This window comes from Apium graveolens, chromosome 7 (genome assembly GCF_009905375.1).
Source record: "Apium graveolens cultivar Ventura chromosome 7, ASM990537v1, whole genome shotgun sequence".
NCBI classification, from domain to species: Eukaryota; Viridiplantae; Streptophyta; class Magnoliopsida; order Apiales; family Apiaceae; genus Apium; species Apium graveolens.
The window spans coordinates 60389301-60411034 of NC_133653.1; the positions used below are offsets into that span (position 1 = coordinate 60389301).

Here is a 21734-nt window from a genome sequence, read left to right on the forward strand (position 1 = left end):
ATTGCCATATCCCAGAGTTTTTCCAATGTTTCCATCTCTATAAGAAACGCCTGGGCCAGCTTTCTCCACAAAGTCTGATAGCAGGGCTTTATTTCCAGTCATATGTCCTGAACATCCACTGTCCAGAACTAGGATGTTTTTCCTGTTGCCCTGCAATCACAAAGACCACTAATGATTAGTTTTAAGGACCCGGACTTGCTTGGATCCTTTGGCCTTATTAAGTTTGTTAACATTTGCAGCGGATTTAGCATCAGAGTTTATGTTAACAGTTTTCTTATCAGCATTTACAGTATCAGACTTTGCATCAGAACTTACACTAGAAGGAATAATGCTAACTTTCTTTAAAGAAGGTTTTATTTGATAATAATCATAGTTCAAACTATGATATTCCTTACAAGTATAAATGGAATGCCATAAACTACCACAATGAAAACAAGGATTTTGTGGCCTATATCTAACAGACTGACTCTTAACTCCTGACTTTGAAGGTAAGGAGTTTATGTTCTTATTCTTCCTGCAAAAAGAAGCCAGATGGTTAGAACTTCCACAATTTTGACATGTTTTTCTAGGAGCATTAGGAATAGGCTTATAATCATTGCTTTTATTCACACCTTCATTTCCATTCCTATTTTTCCTAGGTGACTTTACCTTGTTTACATTCTTAACATCTTTCAGCTTATGTTTAAGCTGCTTCTTTGTCATTAAGCCTACGTTTACTTCAGTTGGCTTTTCCTGTTTTAGTTTGTCAGAAGTTAATTCCTCTTTAACTTCTGATTTCTCAGTATTAGACTTTACAGCTACAAACTTAACAGGTTTTACCTTTGGCTTTTGTTTAACAACTATAGGCTTATTTTCTACAGTTCCTTTATCATTCTTATCATCTCCATAACCTAAGCCCTCTTTCCAGTTTCCACTACTTAACAAATTCTGAGTTATTCTACCAGAGTTAGTCCAAGTCCTGATAATCTCTCTTTCCTTTTCTAACTCAGTTTTTAGAGATTCATTCATTTTAAGTACTTCATCCCTAACATAGAAAGCATCATCTCTATCTTTCTGAGTTTGATTGAACATGACTAACTCTTTTTCTAAATAATCATTCCTCTTTTTACAGGCAAGATTTTCAGAAGTTAATCTTTCACATGTTAAAGTTTGATCTCTCTAACTAATAAACATGGTTTTAAAATATCTTCTCAACTCATTAATATCATCAGTATGAAAGGCATAAGTAGTTTGAGGTACCTTTAATTCAGCAGCATCAGAACTGCTATCAGCATTTGCCATAGCAGCATTTGCCATCAAGGCATAGTTCTCCTCACCTTCAGAATCTGAAGTGTCTGTCCAGCTTTTCTTCTTTGTGACAAGATCCTTGCCCCTGTCACTCTTCACTTTCTTGCAATCAGGAGATATGTGGCCTTTCTCACCACAGTTGTAGCATTTGACATTTGTGTTATCTCCTCTATCAGACTTTCCTCCTTTACCTTCAGACTTTCTGAAATTCTTCTTATCAGAACTTGCACCTTTCCTGGAAAACTTCTTTCCCTTCCTGAATTTTCTGTATGCAATCTTTGTGATTCCTTTCACCATAAGAGCACACAGCTTCATCATCTCTTCATCAGCATCCATCTCAGGCAAGCTCTCAGTTTCTGAATCATCATCTCTATCAGAACTTGATGACTCAGTATCAGACTTTGTGATGAGCGCTTTTCCCTTGCCTTTCCTTGAGGTAGTTGCTTTGGGGGATTCTTCCTCAGCCTTAAGAGCAACTGTCCTTGACTTTCCTCATTTTCTCTTATTTCTTTGTTCCATCTCAAGTTCATGAGTCTTGAGCATTCCATAAATTTCATCAAGAGTTGTTTCTTCAAGATTGTAGTTATCTCTTATAATTGTGGCCTTCAAATCCCAACTTTCAGGAAGAGCTAACAGGAATTTAGGGTCTGAATCTTCAAGATTATACTCCTTATCAACTAGTGACAGATCATTTAAGAGTTTGACAAATCTGTCATATAAATCAGTCAATGACTCATTAGACTTTGAGTCAAAGTGTTCATACTCTTGAGTGAGTATAGTCTTCCTATTCTTCTTAATTGAATCAATTTCCTGGCATCTTGTTTCCAAGGCATCCCATATCTCCTTTGCAGTCTTGCAGTTAATTACCCTGTTTGACATTACATTGTCAATAACACTATGCAACAAGTGTCGTACCTTAGTATCCTTAGCAATTGATGCGATATCTTCAGCAGTGTAATCACTCTTCTCCTTTGGTACAGACTTTGCTGCTTCACCTGCAACTGTAACAGCGAGTTTGGTTGGCTTGTGAGGTCCTTCATTGATCCTTTCAAGATATTCTGGATCTGTAGCTTCCAGAAACATAGTCATCCTCACCTTCCATATGGGATATTCAGATGGTTTCAGTATGGGAACTCTAATGGTCTCATATCGACTATGGATTTGAGTCTTTGGTGGTTCTTTAGTTTTGGTGGCCTTGGTTGGAGTTTCTGCTTCAGACATGATTGTTTTTGGATCTTAACTATTTGTGTATTACTAGATATGCTCTGATACCACTTGTTAGGTCACACACACTGTAGAAGGGGGTTGAATACTGGGTATAGCACAATCAAATCGAATTTAAAGAACACAAGTAACAGAAAACAAAATTTATTAAACTCTGTTACAATGTAGAACTGTCCTCTCTCAGTGATGAACAAATATCACGAGAGCTGCTAGGGTTATAATGAATAATATTCTCGATTATAATAACACTTATAGTGTAAACCCTATGTCTGTGTTTATATATTACACAGTTACAAGATAATCGCCAATTGATATGAAATATAATTCTGCTTCCTAAAATATATCAATCAGTTATCTTTTCTTCCAAGTATTCTATTCTTCATAGAATTCCTTCTTCATGCATATCTCTTCTTACGTTTGTCTTGATCTTCTTTCCTTTCAATCAGCCTCCTTCCTTATCTGAAAGTTTTCTTAAGTCCTGATATTATCTCCTGATAAATATCTCCTGAACCTTAAGTACTGATAACTTAAGTTCTGTCTTCAGTATAAGTGTTGATTTCCAGTTAAGTACTGATTTGTCCTGTTTAAGTAAGATCTGAAAAACTAAACACAAATCATATCAGACATGACACTATCAAATATATCTAACACCTAACAAGTGGTATCAGAGAAAAATCTGAAAGCAAGCAGATTAAAGATCTTGGAAGAATGAATACACAGAAGCTTAGCAGTATCAAAATTCCTACAGTTGACAGATCTAACTACACACTATGGAAAAAGAAAATGATGTTGGTTATCTGGTTAGCCAATCCATTATACATTCAGATCCTCAAGAATGGGCCTTCCACCCCAATGGTAAGAGTTGATGAATCTACCGATGGAGACATGGTCATTCCAGCACATTATGCTCCTAAAGATCCTTCAGAATATACTGAACCTGAAAAAGAAAAAGTCTCTTTGGATAGTGGCTTGCAGCTGATCTTAATAGAGTCACTTAACAATGTAATGTAAAATAACATTGTCAACTATGACACGGCCAAACAGATCTGGGAGAACATAGAGATCCTATGTGAAGGAACAGAGGAAGTTAGGTCAAACCAAAGGAGGATTCTGGTTTCTCAGTATGGGGGGTTTATGGCTAAACCAAAAGAAGGAATTACTGAAGTTTTGGAAAGGTTCAATAAATTGATAAATGACTTGTAGCTACATGATAAATATTATGAAGCTGAGGAGGTTAACCTAAAATTCCTGCTAGCTCTTCCTGACCATCTTGAACAGAAAATATCAGCCATTAGAGAAGGAAGAAATTTAAGTAGAATGACTTTGGAAGTTCTATATGGAATCTTGAAAACTTATGAACTCGAAATGCTGCAAAGAAAGTCATTGAAAACACATCATGGTCATGTTGTTGATGGTTCAAGTGCTTTGATTGTGAATGACAGAGATGAAAGTGAAGATGAGCAAGATGATCAAGTTCCAAATGTTCAAGCTATGGAACAAAAGAACAAAGGACCTCAGAAGCAAGTTGTATTGAAGCAGGAGGAAGATGAATATTACATCTTGGATGAGCTTGATGAAATGGACCAATCCATGGCTTACTTGGCTAGGAAATTTTCCAACATAAGAGTCAAGAAGCCAAGGTTTTTCAAAGGCAATGGACAATCTTCCAACAACAATAATTGGAAAACAAAAGCTCAGTACAATTCAGCTAGCAAAGGTGGCTACAAAACATGATATGTGGATATATCAAAGATAAGGTGCTTCAACTGTGATGAGTTGGGTCACTTTGCTACTGAATGCAGAAAGCCTAAAAAGGTGAAGAAGGATAAATCTTACTTGGAACCGAAAGCAAAGTATGAAGCTCTCTTGAAGAAGCAGTCTGGAAAAGACTATATTGCAGAAGAAAAAAGTTGGGATGACACTGATAATGATGATGAGGATGAAGAAGTTGAAAACTATGCATTAATAGCCTTTGAGCATGGAGAAGCATCCACTTCAAAATCAAAGGTACCAACTCTAACCACTATTGATTTAAATGCTAGTCAATATAAGGAGATTGTGGTAAAGATGAGTATGGAAATGTTTCACATACACACTTGCTTGGTAGCAGCTACTGAGGAAGTCAGTAGGCTAACAAAAGCTGATGAGAAGCTTGAGAGTGAGAGGAAAAATATGGATCTACTGCTTGTGGAGCTTGAGTCAGTCAAAAAAGAAAATGAATATCTAAAGAACAAGCTCAAGTATGCTACTGAGATAGAAGCTGTGTTGAGGGAAAAGCTAGAGAAGAATGAAGTGAAACTAAAATCATTCAGAAATACATCTCAGTTAGTTGGGCAGTACCCTGAGAAAAACAAGCCATGTGCTAGCATAGATATTGGCTTGGATTATGATGCATTGAACAACAACAGGAAAGTTGAAAGTGATAAGGGAAAAGCAGCTGTAAGTGAAGATGTCCCAGCTGTGCTGAGAAAGGTTGGTTCACCCATGTTCAAAGCATGTGAAGTAGATTTCAGTGAAGAAGAGTTGATCATAAAGTAAAAAATTGATGATGAAGACAATGAGAAGAAAAATAGGGAAACAACTCCAACTTCCAAAGCTGAAAAGAAGCCCATGGTCAACCAAGATTCTGAGACATCTGTCAAGGGAGTAAAAACTGAAGATGCAAGAAAGAAGAAGAAGAATAGAAATGGGAAGATTGGGATAAACAAGAGCAACAATGTTTATGTTGCATATGCTCCAAGAAAACAATGTCAAAAATTTGGCTCTATGAATCATCTAACTCACCTTTGCAAAAAGGTTGTTAGTAAGCCAGGAATGGGAGCATGCAAGTATAATGAAGCAAAAACTGAAGATCCCTACTTATTATGTAACAAGTTTGATTGCATACCTTTAACATGAAAGTAATAACAAGTTGCCACAAGCTGAGAGTTGATCTTAAGGAAATCAATATTGAGTCTTCAGCCAAAAAGGAAAATGCATATCATTCAATGAATTCTATTCTTTCTGAAGTATCAAACTCTACCTCTATCAAATCTGTTAACAAGAGAATAGTACCCAACACTTCTTGGGTTGCTAAATACACATAAATTCATTGTGTTCAGGGCAAAAGAAAGAAATTCATATGGATCATAGACAGTAGATGCTCAAGACATATGACAGGTGATATGGTCTTGCTATCACAGTTTGAGGAAAAGGCTGGCCCATTAGTGACTTTTGGAGACAACAGTAAAGGTTTTACAATGGGATATGACAAATTGATTTCTGAAAATATTATCATTGAAGATGTAGCACTGGTAGATGGACTTGAAGTGAATCTCCTTAGTGTTAGTCAATTTGCAGAAAAAGGATTCAAGGTCTCATTTGACAAAGGAGAATACATTTTTATTAGCAAAAAGACTGGTGAAGTTGCTCTGAAAGGAGCAAGGAAAGGAAGATTATTTGTTGCAGACTTGGACTCAGCAACTGAGGATGGAATTTGTTGCTTCTACCCCAAGGCATCTGTAAAGAAAAACAAGCTATTGCTCAAGAATCTATCTCACTTAAATTTCAAGGCAATCAACACTCTAGTCAAAAAAGAGTTAGTGAGAGACATGCCTAATCTGAAGTTTGCTCAAGATGAAGTCTCTGATGCTTGTCAGAAAGGAAAAATGAAAATATCAATTCATAAGAGTAAAACATGTGAATTTTATAAGTGCACCTTTGCAACTTATTCACATGGACTTATTTGGACCAGTTAATGTCCTATCAATTTCAAGAAAGAGATATGCACTTGTGATGGTGGATGACTACTCAAGATACACATGTGTAGAATTTATGCACTCCAAATATGAGACTCCACACATCATAATTGAGCATATCAAGAAGATTGAGAAGCAGGCTGAAGATCATAATTGTGTGAAAAGATTGAGGAGTGATAATGGAACAGAATTCAGGAATGCAACCTTAAATGAATTTTGCAAAGACAAGGGCATTGTTCAAGAATTGTCAGCTACTAGAACACCTCAGAAAAATGGGGTAGTTGAGAGAAAGAATAGAACACTAGTAGAGGCTTCTAGAACAATGCTGCAAGATGTAAAGTTGCCAACAAGTTTTTGGGAATAAGCTGTGAACACTGCATGCTACACTCAAAACATATATCTTATTAACAAGAACCTTGGCAAGTCACCCTACTCAATCCTGTCTAAAAGAAAGCCTACTGTAAAGTATCTTCATGTGTTTGGAAGCAAGTGTTATGTTTTGAAGGAAAACTCTAAATATGTGGGGAAAATTGACTCTAAAGTTTTTGAGGCAATTTTTTTGGGATATTCATTGGAGAGAACTGCATATAAAGTCTATGTGATTGAACAAAAGAAGATTATGGAAAGCACATATGTTACTTTTGATGATGAAAAATGTCCATCCTTGGAATGCCTTAGTGAAAATGAAGCAGATACCCTAAAGTTTCAGAGTTGATGAAGAGTCTACTGAATAAGTGAGTCATGAGAATGGAAGCATATTTCAAATAACTGAATTTGATAGCACAAACTCAGGGGGAGAAAGAGGAGAAAATTTTGAAAGTCATGCCAATGATGAAGAAGAAGTAGAAAACTCAAGTCAACAAACTCACACAAGGAAATGGGATAGAAGTCACAATGCAGATGCAATTATTAGTGATCCCAATGCCGGAGTAAGGACTAGAAGTGCAACTACAAATGAATGCTTTCATGCATGTTTTCTTTCACAAGTTGAGCCAAAGAAAACTGAAGAAGATCTACTTGATCCTGATTGGATATCTGCCATGCAAGAAGAGCTAAATCAGTTTGAAAGGAACAATGTTTGGAAATTGGTTTCTGCACCAAAGAACATGAGTATAATTAGAACAAAGTGGTTTTCAGGAACAAAATGGAACTTTTACCAGAAACAAAGCAAGGTTGGTTGCAAAAAGCTACTCACAGGAGGAAGAAATTGACTATGATGAAACATTTGCTCCAGTTGCAAGACTTGAAGCAATTAGGAATTTTCTTGCATTTGCTACACATTCAGATTTTAAAGTATATCAAATGGATGTCAAGAGTGATTTCCTAAATGGTGAGTTAGAAGAAGAAGTTTATTTGCCACAACCACCTGGATTTGAAGATCCAGAATTTCCAAATTTTTTATACAAGTTACTCAAGGCTCTCAATGGACTAAAACAAACACCTAGAGCTTGGTATGACACACTATCAGAATTCTTGATTAAGCATGGATTCACTAGAGGAACAATAGACAAGACTCTCTTATACAAAAAGCATGGTGATGATATGATCCTAGTTCATATTTATGTGGATGATATTATCTTTGGTTCTACAAATGAGAAGCTTTGTCAAAGATTCTCTAAGATTATGCAGAGTGAATATGAAATGAGTATGATGGGGGAACTGAGTTACTTTCTTGGACTTCAAGTCAATCAAAGAAGTAATGGAATCTTCATCAGCCAAACTAAGTATGTCAAAGATTTATTAAAAAAGTTTGGTATGGTTGATTGTTCACCTGCATCTATACCTATGTCTACAACTACAAAGTTGGATGAAGATAAAAAGGGAAAAAGTGTAGATATTTCAAGCTATAGAGGAATCATTGGATCTTTGTTGTACTTAACTGCAAGTAGACCAGACATCATGTTTGATATATGTCTGTGTGCAAGATTTCAAGCCAATCCAAAGGAATCACATTTGATGGCTGTGAAGAGGATTCTCAGATACTTGAAGGGACTCCAAACTTGGGATTATGGTATCCTAAGGGAACTGGTTTTGAAGCTATTGGATACATAGATGCAGATTTTGCTGGATGCAGGGTTGACAGAAAGAGCACTAGTGGAAGCTGTCAGTTTCTTGGACAAAGACTTGCATCCTGGTATAGTAAGAAATAACAATCTGTGTCAACTTCCACAGCTGAGGCTAAATACATAGCTGCTGGAAGTTGCTGTGCTCAAGTGCTTTGGATTAGAAATCAGCTAATGGACTATTGCTTAGCATTACACAAAATTGCAATTATGTGTGACAATACTAGTGCTATATTTATTGTGGCTAATCCAGTTAATCACTCTAGAACATAACACATTGATGTAAGGTATTATTTTATTAGAGAACATGCTGCAAATGGTACCATTGAGCTCATTTTTGTTCCAACTGAAAAATAATTAGCTAACATTTTTCCTAAACCTTTGGATGAAGCAACTTTCACTAGACTTGTAGGTGAAATTGGTATGTTAAATCCTTCATCATAAGGCAAGAAATCAGCTAATGTTTTGCAGCAGATTAGTTTCTAGTAAATCAAAATTAATTTGATTTAATTGGAAATTAACTGGAATATGAATTATAAATATTTCAAAAATCTCTGCATATTTTTATAAAAAAATTCAAAATTTAGTTTGGAATTTTTCAATTCTAAGAAACTGTCTAAATGTTGATTTGCATTTTCACTATATAAAATTAGCACAAGGAAGAATCAAAGTGATCAAAAGTATATAGAGAACTGAGTTCTCGATAAGTCTAATTGACTTATCCACAAGTCATTTTAAGACTTCTCGAGTGAGTTCTCGACAAATCAATTTTTGACTTCTCAAGGGACTTCTCGATAAGCTTTTTTATGACTTATCGATAAGTCATTGTAGAGTTCTCTATAAGTGTTAACTCACAGAGTTATCTACAAGTATAATTTTAGACTTATAAATAACTCAGAACTGAGATAGTTTAATCTAATAAATTATCTTGGTTAAATACTTTTGAAAATTTTATTCTGATTTTATTTTGATTTATTCAAATAAAAATTAGAAATAAATCAGTCCATTTAGGACAAACTAAGTATTTACTAGACATCTTGACAAGTCAGTTTTAGTTCTCTAAAAGAGTAAATTAAAATGACTTATCGATATATAATTCACTTTTCAAAATGACTTCTCGATAAGCAAATTCCAAACGTTTATTTTTGAGTTCTCGATAAGTCATTTGCTTTTACTATAAATACTCAGACATCTCGACATACACATCCTTACGCCTTCGAGAACTCTAAGTGACCTAGGATTTTCAAATCTAAACTGATTTCTCTCTCGTTTTGAACTCTTTCTCTTCAATTTTTCTTACCCACTAAACTTCATACTCTTCACAATGGCATCAAACACTATTGTACCCTTTATCCCAAAAGAAACCAACTTTCTTTCATTTCTAGATGCAAATCAAGCTCCTGAAGATTTCAAAAGCTTTGTGAAGTTTCTGTCTGAAATTTACTTTGTGGGGGCTCTTACTTCTAATCCTGTACTCTACTTGGATGTTTTAAGGGATTTCTGGACTACAGTAGTGACAAGAACAGTGGTGCATGAGAATCGGGCTGCATCAATTGTGATAAATTGTACAATCAAGGGCCAACAGGTGGAGATCTCTGAGAATGATGTCAACATGGATTTAAACATACCTACTGACAAGCTGGTGGAGGCTCTAACTCAGGATAAGCATTATGTATACATGGACTTCATCAATTATTCTGAAAAGATTAATCTAGCAAGCATGAACAAAAAGAACCTGAGCAGGGAATGGTCTTTTCTCTTTGATTCAGTAATAGGAGCTTTCACTTGCAGAAAGTCTAGGTTTGACAACATTTCTAGTGTTGTCTGGAAGCTGGTCTACTCAATGGCTCAAAACAAATAGATCAATGTAGGATACTACATCTTGAAGGAATTGAGCACCAGGCTAACAATGCCATTAGCATCAAGTGGTAAGGAAATATTTCTTGCTAGATTCATTATGCCTGCTTTAAACTATAAAATAAATGAAATACATATGATAGATGGTGTAGATAGATCATTAATAGGCAATTGTAAACAAGTGTCCAAAATTCTATTTGGATCACTATTTACAAAGAACAAGATAACTATAAGTCTCAAAATCACTCCATTCATGATGGAGAAGTTTAAGACTTACCCTTACCCCATGCCTGACATGAGGTCAAATGCACAATCTAGTACAACAATGATCCCTGAACCTATGGAAGTACAAACACAGGAACACTAATAGGGAACTTCGAATGCTGAGACCCCTTTCTCTATATCAATAGCTGCTAGGAAACCAACCACTTCATCATTTCAAAAGGGTGAAGAGAGTAAAAAAAAGAGAAAGCAGGCACCCCTACCAATTATCAATGAGAGTGGTGAGGATGACATACAGATAGAGTCAACCCTGGTCAAGAAACCAAAGAAGGCTAAAAACTTATAGTTGACCACTCAAGCCACCTCTGCATCCTCTCAAAAGGATGTAGTTGTAACACAGGGACAAAAACAGACTCTAGGGGCATCCTCTTAACAGGGTGTCTTTATTGAAAAGAGCACTCTCCCTAATGCACCATGTAAAGAGTCTGCACAACCATCACTTGAACAAATTCAAGTATATGGAATGAGAAATAAGGATGGCACACACAAGGAGAGCACATCCCTTGAAGCTCCCTCATCTATTCAGGGTAGCTGCCAACACTCAACACTAAAATTCAAACTCTTCTATCTAAAATTTCTTCTTCTTACAATGAGACACTTGAATCTAGTCCTCAAGTGTTTCCAACTTCAAGTGACATAGTTCACGAAATTGTGCTCACCACCCAGTCACCAAATCTAGATGGGGAGAGGCTACTAGCTGGGGTAGACCTTGATGACACCATCACGAATATTGGGGATTCATCAATTTTTACTGAAGACCCCATGGTAGTTACAGTTGCACCTTTATGTGCAAATCAGCCTTAACAGACTGTAAGGTTTGAGGGTAGTACTCCTGAGGGGGAGCTATCTAAATCCTCTTCAATCAATTGGAGGTTCCTGTTACAGGAACAACTACCCTCACAACCCTAGCTGAAATTGCACTAACAATTGAGGCTAGGAGTTCAATTTCCAATGAACCTGCTTTGGGAGAGGTAAGAACATCACATTTATGTGACAATGCTGTACAAGAAGCACAAGGGTTTGAGGCTGGTGCACATGAGAGTAACCCAGTCAAATCCCCTCCAATTCAACTGGAGGTTCCCACCACAAGTGGAGAACAATACACTGTCACAACCACAATGCAAACTGTGAGTCAAACTATGACTCCTGTCACAGGTGGTTCTGCTATCCTATCACCTTCACACCCAACTAATAAACCTTCCACCTCTCAACTACAAGCACCTCATCTCATTTCCCAATGGTTATAAGAAACAACAACTCAACCCTCCTCTATTGATGATCTAGTGATTGATCAACTTAATGGCCTTGCACACATATCACAACAGCTTCTCATATCCAACATGTCAAACCAAGACTACCAGGCCGTCATGTTTTCCTACCAGACAGATGTTGAAGCTCAACAAGCCAAGATTGTTAATGAAGCTGGTCAGGATGCAAATTGTGATGCATGCTGGACAAGGAATTTTTAATTGAAACGGATGCTGTATTAGCTCAGTTCAGGGAGGAATGCCTAACTATCTTGGGGAATAATGCCAGATCCTTATCTCCTCAAGAAGTTTATGATGCAGTCAATGAAGTATACAAAACTCAAATCAAAGCTTTCCATAACTTTGGAAAAACACTTCAAATTACTTTGACTAGTTATCAGGATAAAATCATGAAGATGCTTAGAGAAAAGATGGACCAAATCATCCATTCACAAATAGAGAAAAAAAATAAATTCCAAAAATTTGCTGATCAAATGGACAGATATGATCAAAGTGGAGTGGACTCAAGTGTCAAGAATCTTAAAACCTCATTTGTAGTTTTGCACAACTAAGTCCAGGACCATATCACTCACTCCAATGACACAAGACTAAAGCTAGATCAGATGCACTCTAGCAGATACACTCCTTCAACCTTGCTCATGGAAGAAATTAAAAAGGCTGTGCATGATACTTTTGGGGCCTCTACTTCCTCCACATCGCAATCCTTATCTAACCTTCAAATTCAAGAACTTCAATAGCAGGTGTCTTCTCTCCAAACTTCCAATGACTCACTCAGTGCACAAGTACATGATCTCACATCCTTGGTGCAAATTCAACAAACAAATATCAAAACCATGGTGGACTCTCACAAGCATCTCCAAATACGGAATACTGTGGCTTTGGGAGTCATCATGGGGAAGCTCAATATACCATTGCTCTCATTTCCTGAAGATGTAAGGCCAGAAATATCAACTCCCCTAATCATTCCTGTTAACAAGCCTAAGGGGGAGATAGAAGCTAGGATTCAACAATCCAAGGATGCTGGTAAATCTAAGGAGCCTATCACATCAACTCAGCATGGCCAAAGTTCTTCACAAGCTCAAACATTCAAAGATGTGGGAAAAGACAGACTCAACAAGGTTGCAGAAGGACCAAATCAAGATCAAGAATTCAGTGAACTTCTTGCAGTCCTGATGATGTCTCTTCAAAACAACTACATCACTTACAAAAGAGCATTGGCCAAGAACATCAACTTCATTAGGGCAGTGGTTGTCAAAATTGATAATTATTTGGAGGAAAGGATTGTTGTAAATACCAATGATGGTGGTGTGGACAGATGTCTCCAGGTGTCTCTTCCAAATCTCAAAACCTTAAGAGCATCTGAGCTGGATATAATGATTGACAAAGTAAATCTAGTTATTTCAGAGGATACCCAGCTGCTGAAAGAGCTAAAAAATGCACAGATAGCAGCTTTTCCTGAAGCTTATCTATATCCAAATAAAGAGGTGGCCTATATGTGTCCAACAACTAAACAATACAAACAGCTCATTATTCCCAGAAACTGTGTCAAATCAAATATGAGGCTGATCATGACTCTTGAGTCTGATCTAAAGTACAAAAGGAACAAGAAGGATGAGGAGATGACAAGGATTCTGGAAAGGTATCTACAAAATGCTGATACCATGTTGCCAGATCTAAAAATCAACAACTCAAAAGATGACAAGGATGATGATGAGCAGAAGCATGATGAGCAAAAACCTTTTGGCTCAAATCCAAGTCAATCTTCAAGAGCAACTAGCAGCAACGACAGGAAGCAAGATGAAAAGAAAGGCGATGACAAGAAATGAGGAGAAGAAAGGAGAAGGAAGAAAAGGCAAGATGGCTTAGAACCACAAAAACAATCCCTACCAATCCAAATCAACCAAGCTCAACCCTCTAAGCCAACAAACTCAAATACCAAACCACCTCAAACCTCAAAGCCTAAATTCTTGTACAAACAAACTGCTAACACCCTTCTGAGAATACCAATCACCTCAAACCACATCTCTAAAGAAAATCTCAAACCTACCTTTTGTTAAGCTACCAACCAAACTTCATTACAAATCTGTTGGGAGAAAACCAAAGAAAATGCAAGTTATTGAGAGGGTCATCTGAAACAATTTTAATCAAAGTGATTTTCTACCTCTAAACTGGTGTATTTCATATAAAGACTACTTTCAACAATTAGCTGAAGAAATGGTCAGAGTTTGGGATATCATTAAGGGAGGTAAGAATCTACTATCAGGATGGAACCTTCATATTTCTCGGCAAAAGCTTAATGGACACATTTTCACCCACAGAGATCAAAAGAGTGATAAACTTACTGAAGGATAAGGATTCTGCAAATAAGGCATGGAGATTTGTTTTGGCTGAATGGTTGGTAGATTGGGAAGAAAGAAGAACAAGAAACAAGGCTGAAAGTGAGGAGAGGAAAATAAAGTATATTGAGGAGATAGACATATATATATAAAAATCTGAAGATCTCAAGGTAATGGAGATGAGCAGAGTTACCAAGGATGGACGATTTCTAAATATCAAGGCTGGCAGATTCTCAAGAATTAGAGTTGGTTTCTTGGACAGTTATTCCATTAGCTGATAAACTCAAACTTGTAGAAGCTCTAAGAGGGATCCCTATCATAGATGAACTAGAAAATCTTGTAAAGCTAAAGGACCTCATAAGAAAAGAAACAAGAGATAAGAAGTTTGATTAATGAATGTATTTGTTAAACTCAAGAAACTCTTTATGTATAAATGTTGTACTTCTGTCAATTTGTATGTAAAGTTTAATTGTTCATTGTAGCTTGGGGTTAGTCTTGTTACCATGTATTAATTTGTAATAAGCAATCTTCTCACAAATTGGGGGAGATTGTTGTGCAAGACATGCCTGTATTATAACAAGACTAAGTCAAATTTACAACCCTAAGTAAGTTATATGATAATTTAAGTTTGCATTTTGTATTATATCACTTAAGTTTGTAAAAGTGTAAATAGAATTAGACTGGGGTATTTTTCTGTAAACAGACTCAAGCCTAAGAATAAACTCTGGAAGAAGATTATGAAGATCATGCCTCAGAGACATTGTGAAGAAGCTTGGAGTTGAATAAATCTGTTTTGGGAAAAACATTTTAAGTCAAGAAATCTACAAGTAACATATTAAGTCTTATAGAGAAGTCATTCGAGAACTCCAGAATGACTTATTCGACAAGTCAAGAAAAGCTTATAGAGAAGTCTCAGAGATATCGACAAGCCAAATGAAGATATAAATATTGGAGATATCTGTTCGTAATAAAACACACTCGAAAATACACGCAAACGTACGCGATCACAAGTAGTATAAGATTTAAGTCAAGTTCGTTCCCACAGAGACTGGTTTAGGTTAAGTTCAGATTATGCATTTATGCAACAATGTATGATTATCGTTCACATCTAAGATAAGTAACAAATTTGAGTTAATTAACTACTTAAGAGATTATACTAGCATACATTAACTAAGAGAATAAACTGATTTACTTATATGAGATAAAACATGAGATTCTAACTTCATTAAATACTTCATTCAAAGTTTATGCCTTTACCAATAGTATGCGATGGTGGTGATAACTAATCAGATAACACGAAATTAGTATACGCTATCTTTTGATATACGTACCCTACTACTAAGCATCCACAATCAAGATAAAAGTTGAGTAAACACCAATTATGCTTAGACCCTATATGTCTATAAGATTTCAAAACATAACGGTTTAAGAACAAGTTATCTATTATGATTACATAGGGTGTGTAAGATGGTTAAAATTACTCCATGAATTATGCATGTCAATTCATACATAAACCTATGCTAGTATGGCAAGTTCTAAACCTCTATATTCACAATACTTCAATAGAGATTAACAAACAATCTTAGATGTTAGCTACGCATCAAAGACGAATAAGCACAACCAAACTAGGAAATCATAAATCACCACATACTTAAGATTTAAAAATAATCAACTATTGAAATCCATAAATAAATCCGCTAGAACCCCATGATAATGATTAGTTCATGATCGAATGCATCATCACCATGGGTTCCAATGAAAACATGATACTAAATAAGTTCAGAATACTACGAGATAATATAAAAGTACTAGGCTTTAAAACAAAAATAAAACAAGCATAAAAGTATCGCCTAAATCGAAGAATATAAAAGTGAAAACTAAATCTTCTTCTCCTTAGCCGTCTTGTGTGCTCTAGGTCCTCTTAATGTTCTCCCTGGCTTCCTTGTTATTAAAAACATCTTCTTTTCATTATATATAAGCCCCCAGTTGACTTGGACTCTCCAAATCTTCAAATTATAACAGAATCAAGATTCTGCAGCTTTGCACTGACGCGACCGCGCGGCACTGGGGCGCGGGCACGCTCCTTCTCTGGAAAACATGGCGCGGGTGCGCCTGACCAAGCGCGGGTGCGCTGACCTTCTGTTGAAATTCTGAATTTTTCTTGTTTTGTGCTCCTTTCTTCATGCAATCTTTCTCGACTCCATTCCTGACCTCATATCAACATATTATCGTATGAAAAGCTCATTTCCTCCTCCGAATAATGCCATGTAACAACTAAACACAAAACACATCAAAAATACCAAATACTTGAGTCCAAAACACCAACTTAAGCCGATAAGAAGCATTCCAAGTGAATATAAATTCCCTTTATCACACCCCCAAACTTAAATCGATGCTTGTCCTCAAGCATAAACAGACTCGACACTAAAAACACAATGAATGCATGAATTTAACTAATATAATAATGCAACGATCCCCTCAGAATAACCATAACCAATCAACAAGCAAATGTTGCTAGGAATGCAATGACTCTAAACAGAGCTCGACTAAATCCCATAAACCAACTTACAAACCAGAAACGTGCGTGTGTGCAATGCTTATCAGATATACTCCCAACATTAGATCAATAATCATATCCTATTCTTTGCCAAAACAATCACAAATTTATAAACATAATAGATGTTAAACACATAATGTCTCACAACACCTCAATTTGACTAGAGTTATACCAGGACTCATGCTTTAACATAGAACGCATAACCAAAAATGCTTATTTGACCGTGCCATAAATGAGGTCCCAAAAGACTTATACAATAATACTCATGTAGCAAGCGTTAGGTTAACGGATCCCAGACTATACAAGCCTTAGGTCACTAGGCACAAAGTCCCCTAGAACTTAATTGCTCGAGTATTAAAGAGCTCACCCTTGGTCAATTCTGCATATACTAACACAATTTTTTTTCTTTTCTTTTTTTTTTCTCTTTTTTCCTTTTTTCAATGATTTCTGAATGAGTGTGTTTCGCTCCATCTTTTTCAACCCTAGACTACTCATAAAAATGAGCCGATTACTAGCCATTTGACGCTTAGCTTTATTCACAATTAGCAATGAAATCCAAGATTTCCCCCAGTTTAAAATTCAGTGTTCCTACAACATTACGGGAATAGCACAAATTCTAAATATAACCAAGTGATTCAATTTCAACGACAAACAAGAATGATCATGATCTAGTTCAAAAGCAACCTATAAGACTTGTGAAAAAAAATTTGTTTCTAGGCATGCAAATCAATTCATTAGGACTTAATCATCCCTCTATTCGACATCACTACACTCAAATCAACACGAACCTATCAATCAGAAACAGATCATCCTACGGGATCATGTTATATGCATGCAAATGCAACTACATGGACTCATATAATGACATGAACAAATATGCAAACAAATAAGACCTATATGAACAATCATGTAAAAATAATGAATGAACTACAACTAAACATGCAACATGAATCTATATAAACACGACACACAACTAATCCTTACATTATCACCCCCAAACGTAAAATATTCAATGTCCCCATTGAAGGTAATAATAAGGATACAAGGCATACCTAGACACTGGTGGAGAATCAGGTGAGGGGTAAAGAGTGCTCGCTCCAAATACAGGTCAATCGACCTCGACACTGGTGGCTCTAAACGTAATACCTAGAGCCTGTGTCAAGTCCTCTGCAAACCATGGTTCTTCTTCTTGCACCCCAAAAAGTTGCTCATCTGGAAAAGATTCATTGATCAACGTCTTATCCTATGAAGCTTTTCCTTGATCTTCCAATCGTCAGAGATGATCCACTACCTTATTTATGTACATTTCCTGTCTTTAATTTCCAGCTCGAATTCCTGTAATAAGAGAATCCATCAAATCAATCGAGGTTTTGAATCTTTCTTCGAGACCAGATATCGAATAGCAGCATGATCAGTGTAAACCGTCACTTTTGTCCCAAGAAAATAAGATCAAAATTTCTCGAAACTGTAGACAATTGCCAAAAGCTCCTTCTCTGTGGTAGTGTAATTCAGTTGAGCACCATTAAGGGTTTTACTAGCATAGTAAACCACATGGAATATGTTCTTCTTTCTCTGGCCAATAATAGCTCCAACTGCAAAATCACTAGCATTACATATCATCTCGGAGGGCTCATTCCAATCAAGTGCAGTAATAACACGTGTTGTAGTCAAACTCTTTTTCAAACTCTCGAAAGCAGCCAAACATTCTTCATCAAATTTGAAGGGACCATCCTTCTCCAATAGATTGCACAAGGGTTTAGAGATTTTGGAGAAGTCTTTGATGAATCGCCGATAAAATCCACATGACCAAGAAAACTGCGGATTCTTTTAACTGAGATTAGTGGAGGAAGATTTTCAATAACCCCCACCTTGGCCTTATTCACTTCAAGACCCTTTCTAGATACCTTGTGCCTAAGAATGATACCATGTTACACTATGAAATGACATTTTTCCCAGTTTAGCACCAGATTGGTCTCAACGTATCTTTTCAGCACCTAGCCAAGATTATGCAAACACTCATCATAAGAAGTCTCGAACACAGAAAAGTCATCCATGAACACCTCCACATTAGTTCCAATCATGTCTGAGAATATGGCCATCATGCATCTCTGAAAAGTAGTAGGTGCACCACAAAGTCCGAAAGAAACTCGACCAAAAGCGAAAGTGCCAAAAGGACAAGTAAAAGTGGTCTTCTATTAATATTCTGTGGCAATACAAATCTGATTATAGCCCGAATACCCATCCAGAAGACAATAATACTCATGACTAGCCAACTTGTCAAGCATTTGATCAATGAATGTAAACGGGAAGTGATCCTTCTTGGTGGCTCTATTCAGCTTTCAATAGTCCATGTATACTCTCCACCCTGTGATTGTCCGAGTAGGAATGAGCTCGTTCTTCTCATTAGCAACAACTGTAATGCCTCTTTTCTTAGACACACACTGCACCAGGCTCATCCATGAACTGTCAGAAATTGGATAGATGATCCCTGCATCCAGCCATTTAAGAATTTCCTTCTTCACAACCTCTTTCATGATAGTATTGAGTCTTCTCTGATGTTCAACTATTGGCTTACTTCCTTCCTCAAGCAAAATTTTATGCATGCAGTAAGAAGGGCTGATTCCCTTGATATCTGCTATAGTCCATCCAATTGCTGATTTAAACTCTCTCAGAATTCTCAAGAGCTTGTCTTCGTCACTACCTGAAAGATCAGATGCAATAATAACAGGCAAAGTAGATGCATCGCCTAAAAAAGCATACCTCAAGTGATCTGACAGTGGTTTTAGCTCAAGTGTGGGAGCTTCTTCAATATATGGTTTGAGACACTCCTGAGAATTTTTCAGCTCTGCTAATCCAAGAGACTCAAATGACAAATCCAATCTCCTTTTCCATAGAGAAGCATTCAAATACTGCAGCTGCTCTGCCCCCTCTTCATCTTCACTATCAGATTCCCCTGTTAAGGATCTCTCTAAGGCGTCAGTCCTTAGCAATTGATCAAGCTCCGAATTCACTACAGAGTCGACCAACTCTACTTTAAAGCACTCCTCTTCATCAGTAGGGAATTTCATTGCATTGAAGATATTAAAGGTAACGTCCTGATCCTGAACCCTCATAGTAAGCTCACCCTTCTACACATTGATCAGAATTCAGCCAGTAGTTAAGAATGGTCTCCCCAAGATAATGGGAATCGTCTTATCTTCCTCAATGTCCAGAATGATAAAATTAGCAGGGAAAATCAGTTTGTCCACCTTAACCAATACATCCTTCACTACACCTCGTGGATAAGTGATGGATCGATCAGCCAGTTGTAAGGACATGTTTACAGGTTTTGGATCAGGCAGACCAAGTTTCTGGAAGATGGACAATAGCATCAGATTGATGCTAGCTCCTATATCACAAAAGCACTTCTCAAAAGATAAGTTTCCAATAGTTCATGGTATCATGAAGCTTCCTGGATCATTAAGTTTAGGAGGTAGTTTATGTTGCAGCACAACACTGCACTCTTCTGTTAGAGCAACAGTTTCAAACTCCTCAAGTTTTAGCTTCCGAGATAGAATACCCTTCATGAACTTAAAATAGCTCGGCATTTGTTCTAGAGCTTCTGAAAAAGGTATGTTAATCTGTAACTTCTTGAAAACCTCCAAAAACTTGGCAAACTTCTTGTCGAACTTCTGCTTCTGAAGCCTTTTAGGATATGGAGGAGGTGGACAGACTTGTGTATCCCCTGTATTATCCTTAGGAGTAGTGTTTTCAACAACATTCTTCTTTGGTTCCGCTTCACCATCCTTTTTCTCAACTGAATCAGCAAAATTGTTAAAATCTGGAATTTGAGAGGGCGCGGGCGCGCTCCTTATAGGCGCGGGCGCGCTTCCCTTCTGGAGAAAATTTCCAGCTTCTTTTTTTTATGATTTGCAGGGTTAGCGACCTTTCCAGACCTCATGGTGATTCCCTTAAGCTGTTCTTTGACTTCCCTCTTTCCTGGATTAGTTTCGTATCACTCGAAAGAGTTCCTTGTGGTCAGTTCAATAAGGCGTTAGCAATTTGTCCTATCTGATTCTCCAGAGTCTTGATCGAAATCGCTTGGCTTTTGCACATAAGCCTCAACTCCTCAAATTCAGATTTTTCATTCGAAAAAGGACCGACACCTCCGTGAGATTGTTGTTGCATCCTCTATGGCTGGAATTGCTTCCTTGGTGTAAACTGTTGTTGAAAACCAGGAGGATTGAATTACTTATTTCCAAACTGCTGGTATGGCTATTGTGGTTGTTGCATACCACCCTGATTATTGCTCCAGATAAAGTTAGGATGGTTGCGGTTGTTAGGATGATAAGTAGAAGGAACCGGTTGCTGTGACCTCTGAAAGTTACTCACAAACTGAGCTGATTCACTAGATATAGCACAGTGCTCCGTCGTATGGGATCCTACACAAAGATCACAAACACTCATTATCTGTTGAACACCATAGTTGTTCAGAGAATCGACCTTCATAGTCAATGCCTTTAGCTATGCAGCGATAGCCGTAGCTGTATCCACCTCCAGAATTCCTGCTACCTTGCCTTGTGGTAGCCTCTGAGTTGGATTCTGATATTCATTCACAGCCATCATCTCAATTAGCTCATAAGCTTCCTCATAACTTTTAGCCCATAAGGCTCCACCTGATGCTGCATGGAGCATAGGTCTTGACTGTGCTCCCAAACCATTATAAAAGCAATTAATCACCATCCAGTCAGGCATTCTATGATGAGGACACTTCCTAAGCATCTACTTGTAGCGCTCTCAGGCTTCACATAGAGATTTTCCTGACTGCTGTGCAAATTGAGTAAGAGCATTCCTGATTGCAGCTGTTTTTGCCATAGGTAAGAATTTAGTAAGGAATTTTTTAGCAAGATCCTCCCAAGACGCAATCCCTCAGACTCTTAGCTTTATCCCTCAAAGAGTATAACCAGCTCTTAGCTTTATCCCTCAGAGAGAATGAAAAAAGTTCCAGTGTCACAGCATCTTCAGAAACATTATTGAACTTGAATGTGTCACATATCTCGATGAAATCCCAAACTGTACTGAATTTTGTACCATCTAAATTGTGATAGGCTTGATCTCAAAGGTATTGGCTGCGATAGCTGGCC

At 37.1% G+C, this 21734-nt stretch overlaps 1 non-coding gene across 1 annotated transcript; it reads left to right on the forward strand.

Moving 5' to 3' along the window:
* The first annotated feature begins 21343 nt into the window (after nucleotides 1–21343).
* LOC141675455 (small nucleolar RNA R71) lies at nucleotides 21344–21448 on the forward strand. The gene has a single exon (XR_012556107.1). It is a non-coding gene; the product is annotated as a small nucleolar RNA R71 (small nucleolar RNA).
* Nucleotides 21449–21734: the final 286 nt, after the last annotated feature.